Raw genomic sequence first — 15,173 nt, 5'->3', positions numbered from 1 at the left:
GGCCTCTCTGAGCTTTACGTTCCACGTCTGTGAAATGGGCATGACCTCCTGACCTCCTGGGGTCCTCGTGGGTGCTCAGCGAGGTCCCGGAGGGTAGTCCTCAGCACGGTGTCCTGTCCGGGGCCGCTTTGTCAGTGGCACTGCCGTTAGGATTTGCTACGTGTCTCTCGCACCTTCCCGTTTCTGGCGCGTGTCCCGCCGGCACGGTCCCGTGCGGCTGGCCTGGGAGCCGGCAAGGGTTGCCATCGGCTCCTTCTTGCAGATGAGTAAACGGAGAAGGAGGGTCCGTCAGGCCTGGAGCCGAGGCCGGCGGCCACAAACCCCAGACTTCAGCTCCGTTCTCATTGGCTTCTCCTGCTCCTGCGCCCTGTGTCCTGAGCCACGACGCTGACCCAGTCATCGCGGGGACACAGGGAGAGGGGAGACCTTCTCCCTCCTTACGGGGAGGAGACCAAGAGTTAGGGCCCCGGCACCTGCCTCAGTGGTTTGCCGATCGCGGACCTTCCTAAGCGTTGGTCACGTGCCAGGCCCCGTGCTCAGCTGTGCAGAGGTTCTTGCTTTGGGAACAGACCTTGCAGATGAGGAACGGAGGCTCAGAGAGCCGCTTGCTCAGGCTCCTCAAAGAACGTTTGCAGTGGAACTGGGATGCCAACCTGGGCAGTCTGACCACGAGCCCACAGTCAGCGGGCTCCCCTTTGGGGTCACAAAGCCAGTGCATTTGACCATAAGGAAAACGCCTTTTCTTTCAGGGCATGAGGCCTGGGAGCGAGGGAGGCTGCCCACGTGGGAGCGTGGGTGTGCGAGGAGGGCATCTTTCTGAGCACGCTGTCAGCCAGGGGGCCTTCTCCGAGGGAGGGGTTCCCCGTCTCCCGCTGGGAACCGGCACTCTGAGCAGCGATGGGTCCAACCAGCCCTTGACGGGAGGGGCTGCTGTAGGTCCCCATGACACCGACAACCCAAGGAAGAGGCCTCACAGAAGCAAACGGTGGCGCAGTTTTCCTGGCGGAGAGGGAGGTGATGGTGGGGAATGCGGGCCACCGGGCCTCTGCCCTTGGGGCAAGAGTATTTCTCTGGCTGTTTCCAGACTGGAGGGCAAATCCCCCTCCAGCACTTGTCAGTCTTCTTTATTCCGGCCTGTGCTCACGGGAGTCCCATCTGCTCGGTGATTTGGCTTCCAAGATGCTGTGGAGCTGGGGATGGCGGGGGGCGGGGGGTGGGGTGCAGGATGGAGGTCTGGAAGGATCCCTCCATGGTGATGTAACAGTGTGGTTTTCTGGGGGCGCCACACCGTCCCTTGAAGAAGAGAAGTCCGTGTCAGAGCTCACGCGCGGAGCGCCTGGTCCTGCTCCGGGGTGTCTTAGGGGGTCCTCGCAGTGCTGATAAGATTAGGGGTGGCCGTCTCGCCCCTTTTGGCCGCCTCCTGCAGCTGCCTCGATGATCCGCTGGGATGAGAGGCCCTGGGGACGCCACGCAGTTGTTTGTTCCCTGAGTAATTCACGATGTGCACGGATGGCGTGTTAGCAGATCGCAGTGTGGGGCCCAGATAAAAGTTACAACCAAGCTAATCGGAGACAGCTTCCCCGGTTCCCATAAGCCCCGCCTCCTGTGGAATGCCTTGGGCATCTGGGACAGGCCGTCCTCAGAATGAAGGGATGCGATGTTTCTAATCCTCGACCTCCCCAGCCAGAATTCCTGGAATCGGATGAACTCAAGCTTTAGGGGGGAAGGGGCAGAGGATGGATGGGGGAGGCTAGGGAGTCAGGAGACCCGGCCATCAGTGCTGGCCTCGCCTCTCACACGCTCTCTGACATACGGAGCTATCAAAACCCCGTCTCATGGGACTAAATGGCTTCGTGTATTTAACTGTACATCACGGTACTTGATACAGCACAGTTGCTCAATAAATATCAGCTCTCCCACTGCTTCTCATTTAGCTCGTAGTAAACAGGCACTTCTTATTTTTTCTTATTTTTTTTTGGGGGGGGCGGGGAGGGGTTCATCCTCACCAGAGAATATTTAACATTGATTTTTAGAGTAGAAGGGAAGGGGAGGGACAGAGAGATAGAGAAACATCGACGTGAGAGAGATACATTGATTGGTTGCCTCCTGAATGCGACCCAGGTTCAGGCCCTTGACCGGAATCGAACCCGGGACCCTTCAGTCCACAGGCCAACACTCTATCCACTGAGCCAAACCGGCTAGGGCGGGGACGGCTGATTGTTTAAGGGAATGAGCTATCTCATGTGGACGCTGGTGCCAATCATTCTCTGTCCTTTCCGTATCTGTTTGCAGACTCCTGGGACTTAGGTGCCCTTCACCTGAACACACACGCGTCCATTCAGCACTCCGGAGGGACCCCAGCACCCGCCTTCCCTGACGCCTTGAGCTTGGAGGAGGGAGGTAAGGGACAGTCTCCTCTCGACCCTTATGGGACGGCCCGAGAGTGGCTTTCGGAATTGGTGATGTCTCGCAACTCAGCTTGGGTTGTGGCTCTTCACTTCTCGGCCTGGCTGCCTGGGCCGCGCTGCAGGGCTCGGGCTGTCGGCTTCGGTCACCTCATCCTGACACAGGGGCCTGGCTCTGTGATCGCCGGTACCGCGTGCCTCGGGAGTTTTCTCTCCTTCGGCCCCTAGTCGCGGAAGGAGCCCCCATTTCCGAAGTGGCGCCCCGCTCCTTCCTCCTGGGGGAGGAGGATGCTCTGGCGGTCCGGCTGAGACAGGTGGGGGCCGTACCTGGGAGAGGATGGGAAGGCGCGCTGGGGTTAGTAACCAGGTCACAACGCCTTTGGGGGCACCTGGATGATGGATTCCTCCCGCCCCACCTCCTTAAAGTGCCCGCTCCAGCCTCGCCCGGTCGGAGGCTGCCTGCCGTGAAGGGTGGCAGTGGACACGGAGGCTTCCGGCCGAGCCAGTCCCTCCGGGTTTTGCTCCTGGCCTCCCCTTGGGCAAATCACCCATCCTCCCCAAGCCTCGGTTTCCTCATCTGTAAAATGGGCATCCTGTTGGCACCGGCCTCCGGAGGATGTTGTGGGTATTGAGTGAGACAGTGGAGATGAGGAGGAAAGGCTCCCAAACCAGAGTTTTTGTGTTGTTGTTTTTTAATTCATTAATTACACCAGGCGTCCTCAAACTACGGCCCGCGGGCCACATGCGGGTGTTTTTGCCGTTTTGTTTTTTTTTTTACTTCAAAATAAGATATGTGCAGTGTGCATAGGAATTTGTTCATAGTTTTTTTTTTTTTTTAAACTATAGTCCGGCCCTCCAACGGTCTGAGGGACAGTGAACTGGCCCCCCCGTTTAAAAAGTTTGAGGATCCCTGGGTTATACCATGCCGCGGTCCTTCCATGCAGCAGGCTGGTTTAAAGTCCTGGGCCTGCTCTCCTCTGTGCCTCCCACCGGTCAGGGATCGGCTTCGGGAAAGCTGGGCATCGCCTTGCAGGTCATGCGCAGACCCTCGCCCAGAGCAGACCTGGTCGCTCCCTCCCCTGGACGCAGCCGCGATTTCGGGCCTCTTCTATGTGGTTCCTTTCCCCTCCCCAGCCCGTACCCCCTCTTCCACGTGGCTCCTTTCCCCTCCCCAGCCCGTACCCCCGACGGCTGGTGAGCTCGTTCCGCAAGGACTGTCTCACCGGCCCTCACACCCCAGCGCTGGGCCTCCCGTTGCGCGTCCTGTAAGAGCAAACGGATGAGGCGGCTTGGGAGAGGAGGCAGTGGCGAGGGGAAGAGGGAGCTACAGGGAGAGCCCAGAGAAGAACGTGTTCAAGGTCATTGGAGGAGGTCCGCTGCGATTGCTTTTTAAAGGAAATGCTGAAGGGGGTCAAGGAGACAATTAAAAAGGAGAATGGTTCCCCTCACAGATTTGAACACTGTGCAAGGACGGACAGGTGGATGAGAAAGGTGGACCGACGGGTGTGCAGATGGCCGGGGAAGGCAGACGGGGAGGGAAGTAGAGAATGCGCTAATGTGGCGTGCGTGCCATCTTTTCCTTGTGCCCGAAATGTGGCAGAGTGCCTTGTGTTCAGCAGCCTCGGCACAGGGGGATGGAGAGCATGAGGCCTCGCCCTTCAGTCATAGTGGGGGGCACGGGGTGCTGGTGCACATACAGGGCACCCCAAGCTCACCAGGGGTGCGGGAGGCCTGGAGAGGGGCCCTGGTCCCCTTGGGGAGGTTTCCCAGAGCGGGCGCTGCCTCTTCAGACCCTCAAAGCTGCATGTGAAGGAGACCTCCTGGGCGCTGAGCGCATCTGCGCTGAGGAAGCCTTTCTGTCCCATGGAGGTCCGCACCGCCGGGCACTCATGGCATCACCTGATTTCCCGCTTCTGCTGTCAGAACCCGCCTGCGGTGCCCGGCAGGACTTCCTGTGCGCGGGCTGCGGGCCTGGCTTGGCCCCCGAGCTCTCGGCAGCTCCTAGAGTTTGTTTCCGGAGCCCACGCTCCCGCTCCCGCTCCCGGCAACGGGCTTTGGGACAAGCGTGGACGCAGACCTGCGGCAGCCTTTTCTGGGGTCACACTCCCTGCAGCACCCCGAGGGCTGGACAAGCTGCTCCCGCTGCGGGGTGAGGGTGGATGGGACTCGGGTCCCTGGGGCAGAGGATCTAGAAGCTGGAAGAATTGTCTCCCGTGGCTGCCGGTGTGATCAGGGGGGCCTGCCTTCTGTGGATGGAGAAGAGGCTTGGCAGGTCTGTCTGGGGGTGACGGGAGAGGAGTTCCCCCGGAATTTGGCTGCTGGGAGCAGGCAGAACCGGGGTAGGTGCTGGATTCAAGGTGCAGTCCTGAGCGCGTCCGGGGCGGAGCTGGTCGGCCATGGGGGCTCTGATCCAGGACCAAGCACGGTGCTTGTGCCTGTGCTGCCCTTGTTCGAAGGGCCCCGCGCCCCCGCCTGCACCCCTGCCTGGAAATCAGCGCCCCTGGGCTCCCTGCCAATGGGAGGGCACCGGTACCTTCCCAGTGCGCGAGCCTGGGCCATCTGACTCTTGCTGCCATGGAACAGAGGTGCCAGTAACCTGGATGCCACCTTAGCCCCGCCTCCCCAACCCCCACCCCGCACCCCTGGACCCTGGGCAAGCCCTTTACTGCTTTCCGGGCTCTCTTTTCTCAGCTGTCAATCGACTGGCCTCCACTCTTCCACCTGCTCACCTGTCAGCTCCTGACCTGCTCAGTTTCGCTCCCTCACCCAGGCCCCTCCTTGGACCCGCACACAGGCTGGGCTTCTTCCCTTTGACCCCCACCTTGCTTTTTGACCCTGACTCTGGAGGCCTCTCCTGGCTCCTGTCTGATACTTGCAGGCCACCCGCTCGGGCCTTGGTCAGAGGGCACTCGGCGGGCGGCTCCTGCCCACTGGGGACAGGAGCCAGCCTGGCCTCCAGCCACAGGTACCCGTGGGAAGGTGGCTTCCTGCCTCTGCTGACCGTCCCACAGAGAAGACGGCGGCCCACTCGGAACCCCGCACGGAAACAGATCTGTCTTTTTAAGACACCTCTGGTATTGGCCCACTTGAGCACTGTTTCTTGTGGTTTCGTATTGAGGTTTTGGGCTCACTGCATTTGACCGGGAGTTTATTTTTAGCAGCGAAGGCAGTTCAATTAATGTCTACCCAGGAGAGCGAATGCAGAGGAGGGATACGCAAGTGTAGGGGAAATGGTGTCTGTCTTTGCTGCTTCTGATCGAACCCCACCAGCGGACACTGAGCTTCCCCGGGGGCGCCTGCCATGGGCGTGCGCAGAGGCTGGGAGCGGCGGCCGGGCCGTCTCCGAAAACGAAACCGTTTCTGGGTTTCCTTCGGCGCCACAGCTGGCCGCACGGTGAACGGGCGCCGGTCATTAGGGCTGATCCTTCTTATAATCAGCATTAGAGTAAAGGCTCGACTTTGGGGCCTCCAGCTCCTGTCCACCCCTCCCCCACACCCCCAACCCCGAGTGGGTTTCATTCTATCTTCAGAAGCAGCGTCCGACTTCTCCCTGGGTTGGAAATCAAGTCTTGAGGGACGGCTCTGGGTCTGGGTCTGGCTCCTGCCCCAGCTTTTGGCTCCAAGACAGGCACCCAGGACGTGCCCGGGGGAGGCTCGCTCGGATGGACTGGACTTCAGGACCCTGGGTTGGGTCTAGCAAGGCAGACCCGGTTCCGTAGGGACGTCAGGGGCTCCCCCGTCTGCTTTGGGCAGCAAGGAAGCGCTGCCGGCTGCTTGGGACTGGATCGTGCATCACGTTCTTTCTCGCCCTTTCTCCTTTCTCCTTCCTTTGATTCCATGACTGTTTGCTGGGAGCCTGCAGCGTGCCACTACGTGGGGTGCCTGGCATCGAGCGGAGAAAAGCCGCCGTTCATGCTCGGAAGGAAACCCCCAGACGGATGGGCTCCCTGTGGTTTTGCGCTGCTCGTGTGTCTCCCGCAAATTCCTCTGTTGAAAACTGCACCCCAGGGTGATGGCAGTAGGAGGCGGGGCCTTTGGGAGGTGGCCAGGTCAACGTCAAGAGGGCGGAGCCCCAGGGTGGGATGGATGCCCTGCTAAGAGGAGGCATCGGAGAGCAGCTTCTCTCTCTCATCTCCACATGGGAGGACACAGCCCGAGGCGGCCTTCTGCACACCGGGGACTGGAGCTGCGGGCACCTTCACGGTGTGCTTCCGGCCTCCAGAACGGGGAGACGGAAGCTGCTGTTGCTTCAGCTGCCCGGTCTCTGATACCTTCTTACAGCAGCCTGAGCCAGGCCACCAGACTGCGCCGATGAATGGATTGGAGCCTCCGGGGTGGCATTACAGGGACCTCCCTGCTAGCTGTGATGGAGCTCAAGTTCCAACAGGCATCCTCTGCATCCAGGCACCCAGACCCGCACCCCAGCCCACCCTTATCACAGGCGGATCTGGACTCTCCTTGCTGCTCCTCACCTCTCCCTCCCTCCCTCCCTCCCTCCCTCCCTCCCTCCCTCCCTCCCTTCCTCCCTTCCTCCCTCCCTCCCTCCCCTCTCCTCTCCTTTTTTCTCTGCCATCTCCCTTTCCTCCTCTCCCAGCTGTTTTTTTCTGAAAATGAGGTCAGTGTTTGGCCTCAAAGACTTCGAGGGGCATGTTTTTGCTGTTGCAGAGCATGGGTACCCTGGCTTCATGCCCATGAGCAGTCAGATGGGGGACCTTTAAACATAGTGGGTTAAGGAAAAGTTTCATGAAAGTAGAAAAAAGAAAAAGATAACCCAACATAAGTGCCATCCTCCTGAGCTTGCCTCCTCCCTGAGTATCAGCTCTGCCCCAGCTGGAACGGGAGGGAATGAGAAAGTGACTGGCCTTTGGGGGAGTTGGGGTGGGGGTGGGGGCTGCACAGGGCACCTGGAGGAGCCCTGAGCCCAGGTCTCTGCTTTTGCCACTCATGCCCAGTTCAAACAGTACAGTGGCCAGCTCTGCACTGGGAGGAAGGCTCTTGGCACGCCCGAGCCTCGGATCCCTCCGCTGCAGAGCAGGCTGTTCTGAGAGCCAAATGACATGATTGTCTGTGAATCCTCCAAGACGCACACCTAAGATGCTCCACCAATGGGCACTGAGCTGACACATTCACCAGCCATTTGCTCCGGGTCTTTGAACCTGATCCTCCCCCCCCCCCCCCCCGCAACTATAATTGAAAGCAGGGGCCTGGATGGCCGCCATGGTCCCTCCCAGCTTACACATTTCCCATGTATGCCAACTTCTTTTTCAGGCTGCTACAATGTTAGAGGTTTTTTTTGGGGGGGACTGTGAAAGATAGTCACCAGGAGGAACAGACATCGGAGGAAGTATTCCAGATGTCATTGTTGTTTACCTGTACCCCTACACTTCCACTCTGCGACACATACCCTTCACACACCTTTTACACACGAGCTTTACTTTTAGAACAGTTTTAGAATTTACTGAAAAAGGGTGAACCTCGTTTAGAATGGTCCCTTACGCCCACATCTAGTTTTCCCTACTACCACCATCTTAGAACAGTGCAGCCATTCGTTATAAGGAATGGCCAATATTGAAGCATTGTTACTAACTACAGTTTATACTTAAAAAAAAAAAAAAGGTTTTCTTCGTTTTTATCTGATGCCTTTTTCTGTCCCAGGATCCCATCCAGTCACGATGTGTCCTCGGGTTCCTCTTGGCTGGACCCGTTTCTCGGCTGTTCCTTGTTGTTGATGGTCTGGACAGTCTTGAGGAGTACTGGCTAGTGCTTTGTAGGAGGCCGCCTATTAGCATTTGTCTGATGTCTTCCTCATTACCCTGGGATGATGGGCTTGGGAGGAAGAGCCCAAAGATGAAGTACTGGTTTCATCCCATTATATCAAGGCTCTTTCCTATCAACAACAGCGGACCACTATTAATGTTAACCTTGACTCCCTGGCCATGGTACTGTCGGTCAGATTTCTCCACTGTAAAGGTACTCGCCCCGCCCCCACCCCCTCCCTTATGCCTGGAAGGATATCACCATACACAGCCCACACTTAGGGCCGGGGGTTATGCTCCCCTTGACTGAATACTCTATTCACACTATTTGGAATTCTTATCTGTGTGACATTTATCTCGTCTCACTAGTATATTTATTTATATCAATATTTAATTGCTGAATATATTATAATCCAATATCACTTATTTATTTTATTGCTTATGTTTTTCCAGCTTTGGCCATTGAGAGCAATTTTAGTGGCTCCTGTGTCCTTTTGATGTACCCCCATGATTGTGTGTGTGTGTGTGTGTGTGTGTTTCTTTTTGAGCATTTTCTTACTTTCTGTGTTTGTTTCTTTTTGAGCATTTTCTTACTTTCTGGCACTCTTAAGATGCTCCAGGCTCATCTTGTGTATTACCTGCCCCAGATGTAGAATTGGCCCATTTCTGGTACTCTGGTGTGTTTCATTGGAGAAAGGTTTTAGAAACCAAGATCTGCGTGCTAGATGTGCTCATTGCTCCTGGGCCTCTCAGCCCACAGAGCAATGAAATATACACTGAGTGGCCAGATTATCATGATCTCTGAACGCATAATAATCTGGCCACTCAGTGTATTTGTATCTCAAATGGGTACCAAAAGTATTCTAGACCTTTGCTGGAGATCAACCACCTATTTGCCCTGAGCTTTCTATCAGCCAGTGCAAAGGGGAAAACTGATCAGGTGCACGATTTATAGTATCTTTGATATCACATAAATGAGGTACTCAAGAGAAGTACACTGAGTGGCCAGATTATTATGCGTTCAGAGATCATCATAATCTGGCCACTCAGTGTATGTGTGTATACTTACCCATTAATACACATATACATATATCTTTCCATTGTTCGTCTACAGCTATGTTGAATGAACCCTGAGTCCCTGCGCATGTCCCAACGCTAATCCATTACCACACCCCACACACTTTTGAACAGACTTGGTTTTTCGCCCACGTTGGTTGGCAAGAGGAGCGAATGAATGGCGAGGTCCAAAGTCCATGTGGGTTGAGAACCCTGCACTTTCCCCTGTGGGCAGTCTGGTCTCGGGAGCAGAAGTCAAGATGAATTGGACACAGCTGGACACTCAGCCATGTGCGCTGCCCAGAAGTGCTTGCAGATTGCTCGCAGGCCTCACGTGCCCTGCCTGGCCTCTTCGCCTTCCTCTCCCCTGTGGGAAGCTCTCCCTGTTGCCCCTCCCCTCCCATGTCACCCCACGACATACCCTGCCCCCCACCCCACACTCCTGGAGCCCCCGGGGCTTACCCCACCAGAAATGCACCCACCTTTAAAAAACATTCTCTGCTTGTCTGTTGATCCCATGTGGATATCATCTGGGCAATGTTTCTCATTCCCCCCCCGCCCCCCCCCCCCCCCCAAAACAAGGAAGTTCCATCCATTCAATTTTGGAGTTTGAGGTGGGGGGTAAGACAATGCATTGAACAAGACACGTGCCTTCTTAGAACGTGACATACACTGAGTGCAGATGAAGAAGAACCTCTACCTGGTTTCCCTTTCAGTTTTGGGAGGGGGGCTCAAGTTCAACAGCCATCAGGGGCCATGCAGGCAACATAAACAAGTGATGTGGGCCTGATGGGCAAGACCGCAGGGGCTGGCGGGGAGCTGGACGGCATGCAGGGCTGGTGAGGAGCCAGGACACCTGGCCAGGGTCCTGCCTGATGGCCCGGGGTCTGTGCATGACTAGCTGCCAGTAAACTTGACCATTGCCCCTGTGCACGCCCAGTTCAAACAGGACAGTGGCCAGTCCGTGGCCACCCACGATGGCCCTCAAGGACCCCTGGCCCGGGGTGGCCAGATCTGATGGCTCTGAGGGAGAGTGGGAGCTGGGGGTAGGGGGACGGCCTTGCCCCTTCGCCTTCCCATTTGCCTCCTGTTCCCGACGCGGTCACTGTAGCAACGCTTCTTCCCCTGGCAGCCGCCCTTGGCCCCGAGAGCCGCCGTCGCTTCCAGTTCGCAGGGCTTTTTTTTTGTCCCACCCTCTGGGAACCGGCTTCATTGGCTGCTCTCAGCGAGGACGCCCCCAGCGGGGGCTCTGCAGGGTCCTCCCGGCCTCTCAGCTCTGACCATCTCTCTGCACACCCATCCCTGAACGGCTGTGCTCGCTCAGCGCAGCCCCCGGCTTCTCGACGCCTGGGGTCCCCCTTCTGCCCTTTCGGTAAACGGCTCCTTCTTTATCTGAAATTCTGCCTGTCGCAGCATCCCGATGAACGCACACGGCGTGTTTCGGTGTTTCCTAGGCCCCCGCTCCTCTGCTCAGCGGAGCTTGAAGCAGGTTTTCCAGGCTGACCACAGCCCCCCGGCAGCGCCTGCCCTCTTACCCTCACTGCCAGCCCACGAGCCGGGGGGGTGGGGGGGGAGCTCCCCGGGGCCCCACAGCCGGCTGCTCGTGGAGGCGAGGCTTCGGGTTTTCCACGATGAACGCCGGTCCCCAGGGTGGGCTGGGCTCCTGGGTGTCTGCAGGGGTGTGTGTGTGCCCATGCGGAGTGGAAACAGGCTTGTCAAAATAAACCCGGGCCCCGCGGACAGCACAGGGGGAAGTGAGGCTGCAGGGGAGAGCGCGTGGGCCGGGTGCTGCTTGGGGGGTTTCCTCTGCCCGGGGCGCTGCAGAGGCCGCCCCGGGGCGCACTCCCCCCACACGTCACAGCCGCCCCGGCTGCTCCCTGAGGGGCGTGTGTGCGAAGCCGGCCCAGCTCTGCTGCCTTCATCTCCCCCTTTGCCTCCCACCACTGTCTGAGGTCACCTCCCCGAGCAGGCACGGCGGCCAGAGTCCTGCTGTCACCCCAAGGCTGAAACTTGACGTTTCCCAGGGTACGATGTCCTAATGCGTGATTGTCCTTAGGGTCATGGCTGGTAATGCTGCACTGAGTCAGAGATGGCCCCGGTCCGTGCACCCCATGCTCCACGCATTGCTCTAAGCCAGTGGTCGGCAAACTCATTAGTCAACAGAGCCAAAGATCAACAGTACAACGACTGCAATTTCTTTGGAGAGCCACATTTTTTAAACTTAAACTTCTTCTAATGCCACTTCTTCAAAATAGACTCGCCCAGGCCGTGGTATTTTGTGGAAGAGCCACACTCAAGGGGGGCAAAGAGCTGCATGTGGCTCGCGAGCCGCAGTTTGCCGACCACGGCTCTAAGCTTCCACCGTGGGCCACTGTCTCCGGTCTGTATGAGTTTGTGAGGCTGCTGTAACAAAGGTGCCCCACATTAGCTGGCCGAAGACAACAGGAATTTGTTCTCGTACAGTTCCGGAGGCCAGAAGCCTGGCATCACGGCGTCCACAAGGCCACATGCCTTCTAACAATTCTAGAGAAGAATCCTTCCTGTCCTGTCTCCGAGCCTGGTGGTGGCTGGCAGGGCTTGGCCTGCCTTGCCTTGTACTTGATCACGCCAACCTCTGCTCCCCTCCTCACATGACCTTGATTCTTGTGTGTCTGTGTCCCCGTTTCCTCTTCTTCTAAGAATGAGGTCCACCCTGATCCAGTAGGACGTGGTCCTCACTCGATGACCTCTGCGAAGACCCCATTGCCAAACAAGGTCACAGGCGTTGGGGTCTTCTTCAGGGGGCACAGTGTCACCCACAACAGGGTGTAAGAAGATGTTACAACTTCTCTTTCTGTTTACTTTTCCTCTTTTATAAAACGCCTTACATTTTATCTGTTTTACAATAATGTATAGTCATGCATGTGTATTATAGTAATGGTAATTTTCTGCAACATGTTGATCATTGAATGGTGATTAGATATCAGTATTGAAAAATTGCAAGGCCATGGGAATTCATTGTATTTTATAGCCCTTTTTTGATAGTGTGAAATTATTTCAAAAATTAAGAAATTTTAAATGCAAACAAGATGAGCTTATGTATATATCGATGTGGAAAGATGTCCATCATCAGCTAATTGAAGGAGGAGAGTTGCAGGACCTGTGTATAGAATTGGCCCACTCTTGCAAAATTAGGCAGAACAATCGAGCAATATGCACGCTCCTCTACACATGGGAGAGATTCTGAGAAAGGTATGCACTTCCTGTTAACAGACATTTCTGGGAAATGTGGTTGGAAGGTGTGAGAAAGTGGGAGTTTTTACTGGGTAATTTTTGTGTTAAAAGAGCATGTTTTACTCTGCGAGGGGGGAAGTATAGTGCGCATGTGGTTTGTGTGTGGGGATGTGCTGCTGCACATGCGTGTTGCGGGTTGATGCCTCCCTCCGACTCACTTTCTGTTGTCCTGGCCTGCACCGGCAGTGCCCCGGGCACGTTCTCACCCAGTGGGAACTCACCCATTGTTTCCCTCCACATCCGCTTCCCCACGCCCCATCCCCAGTGCCCGTGAGCTGTACACAAAGGTGGCCTGCAGCCTGGCTGGTTGGCAGTGGCTCCGGGTGACTCATCTTCCTTTATCTAAGGGAGCTGGCAGCTGCTCACCCTTGAAAACTTCAGGGAGAACGTTATTCCTAAGCGGTAGCCTGGTGGTCTCCCCAGAGGGGGAGTGCACCTTGGAGATTTGCCAAGTGACAGTCCCCATATTTGCCCCTCTCAGGAGCCATCACTCATTAAGAGGTGCTCGACGGCCCCTAAGCCCAGTTCATTAGTGAATCGTCATCAGCCCCGCCCAGGGTATTTTCACGATCACTAGGCTTTTGGAGTTAACGTAACAATTTCATTTAGGTGGATTTATTTTTATGTATAGGTGTATTTTCCCATTTCAGAGCAGATATTTCCTAGATCCAAGGAGGGAAAAGCAGGAACAAATGTTAACATCTCTTTTTTAAAATACGTTTTTATTGATTTGAGAGAGAAAATAGAGAGACATTGATTGGCTGCCTGCTGCATGCACCCTGACCAGGGATCGAACTCGCAACCTGGGTATGAGCCCTGACCTGCAATAGAACTGCTGACCTTTCGGTGCATGAGACGATGCTCAGCCAACTGAGCCACACTGGCCAGGGCTCAATGTAGAGAGGATTGGAGGTGAGTTGGGAGGTGGAGGCGGACTTTCATGATGGTGAGGCCCGTCGGAATGCTGTGGAATGTGTAGCAATGGTCCTAATTCGTGCCTAGACATTGGGAGGTAATTGTTTCTCCTGCCATAGTTCTTTATTTTACACACCCGATGTCCTGCACTTAGGGTAATTACTTAACTGTTCACCCTCAATATTCCTCTGCAATCATTGCCTTGGGCTTGGGACATTTGTTTTGTTCATTTTTGTAGTCCCGTTCATTCTCCTTCCCTCTCTCCCTGCATTCCTCTCTCCCTGCATCCCTCCCGCCCTCCCTTCCTTCCTTTCGTCCTTCCTTCCTTTGGCTCAGTTCAGTTCAAGCACCACATCCTGAGAGTCTGTGCTGACTGGGTCACACGAATGAAAAGACCTTTGCAGAGCACCCCCCAGTCTTCTGGGAGAGAGCATCTAGGCACACATAGGTTAGGACCGTCTCCGCGGCTGGCATACCTACTGGTCCCATAAGGAATGGGGACCCAAAGGGTAGTGGGGCCTTGAAAATGTGTGGACCTGAAATAAACATGTCTGTGGCTCTCATTAAACCTCGTTTTTCAAGGTGACACACAGTAGGTCTGCATCGAATGCATGGGGAGTAGCTGGACAGACCATCTTTCCTCTGGTCGTTTGTCCTCATCCCTAAACATAAGGGTAGCTAGTGTTTGTTTGTTTTTTAATATATTTTTTTAAAAATTGATCTTAGAGAGAGAGGAAGGGAGCAGGATAGAGAGATAGAAACATCGATGAAAGAGAAACATTGATTGTCTGCCTCCTGCACACCCACTACTGGGGGATCGAGCCACAACCCAGGCATGTGTCCTGACCGGGAATTGAACTGGCGACCTCTTGGTTCCTGGGTTGACACTCAACCACTGAGCCACACCAGCCAGACGGTAGCTAGTGTTTTGAAACTGTCAATCAATGCTCACATTCTAGAGTCCTGTGATGGGTGCTGTCTCATTAGAGCTGCCCAGGGAGGTCCCTGTTGTTCAGCGTCCTCAGGTTCTCATCGTTGCTGGCGGCTGACTAATTATGAGCAGGGAAGTGAGGGCCTTGAAACGGCCCTGTCTGCACATTTGGCCTCACTGTCAAAGCCAGGGCTCATTTCTGATAAGTCCCTTCGGCTTCTGTGAAGCAGCCTGGCCATGCCTGGCGGCGGGTATGGCTCAGGATGAACGGAATGGAAAGCAGACAGGGGCAGGGTTGGAGGGGGCAGGTGGGGTCCCAGGGGGTGGAGGCAAAAAAATTTTTTTTTTTAGCTCATTTCAAAGTAACGAGAAGGCTGGGTGTCTGCTGCTATATTTGAGTTCTCTGTTTCCACGGAAAGTGACGTTCCAGGTGGACGGGGCCTGGCTAAGAAAAGGGACAGTGGACAGGAAAGCGGATGGCAAGGGGGACGTGGTAATTTCTAGAGTGCGGGTACTTTTCAGAGTGTTTCCCCTGCGCCCCTCTTCCCTGGACCCTCAGAGCGCTTACAGAGCTCTCGCGGGGCCGTCGCCGGGCAGGATGGGAAGAGCACAGACTTGAAACGCTACCCAAGGAGCTGGTGGGCATCGGCCCCTCACGGGCAGTGCCACTCTGTCCAGTCCAATCTACCCCTTGGCATCTCAGCGTCCCCCTCCTCAGCATCAGCCACACATGGGGGGAGGGGACTGTTGCGTTCAAGCAGCTCTAGATGCCAGAACAAATCATCCTCAGTGTTTAGTAGCTCAGCATGGTTGTCTATTTCTCTCTTTTTTAAAAGT

At 55.7% G+C, this 15,173-nt stretch overlaps 1 protein-coding gene across 25 annotated transcripts in view; it reads left to right on the top strand.

The window, feature by feature from the left end:
* LOC307114359 (uncharacterized protein) overlaps positions 1-15,173 on the top strand; it is a 459,274-nt gene that overhangs the window by 119,631 nt on the left and 324,470 nt on the right. For 11 of the 25 annotated variants that reach the window (XR_013814983.1, XR_013814987.1, XR_013814988.1 and 8 more), the window contains exon 3: positions 2,293-2,400. The exons of the other annotated variants lie outside the window; for them this stretch is intronic. The gene's annotated coding sequence lies outside the window, so the exon portion shown is untranslated. The remainder of the gene's footprint in view (positions 1-2,292; positions 2,401-15,173) is intronic. 25 annotated transcript variants of the gene reach the window in all.

Source organism: Cnephaeus nilssonii, assembly GCF_951640355.1.
Source record: "Cnephaeus nilssonii genome assembly, chromosome: 18".
Classification (NCBI taxonomy): domain Eukaryota; kingdom Metazoa; phylum Chordata; class Mammalia; order Chiroptera; family Vespertilionidae; genus Cnephaeus; species Cnephaeus nilssonii.
This window is presented reverse-complemented; position numbering and strand designations above follow the sequence as displayed.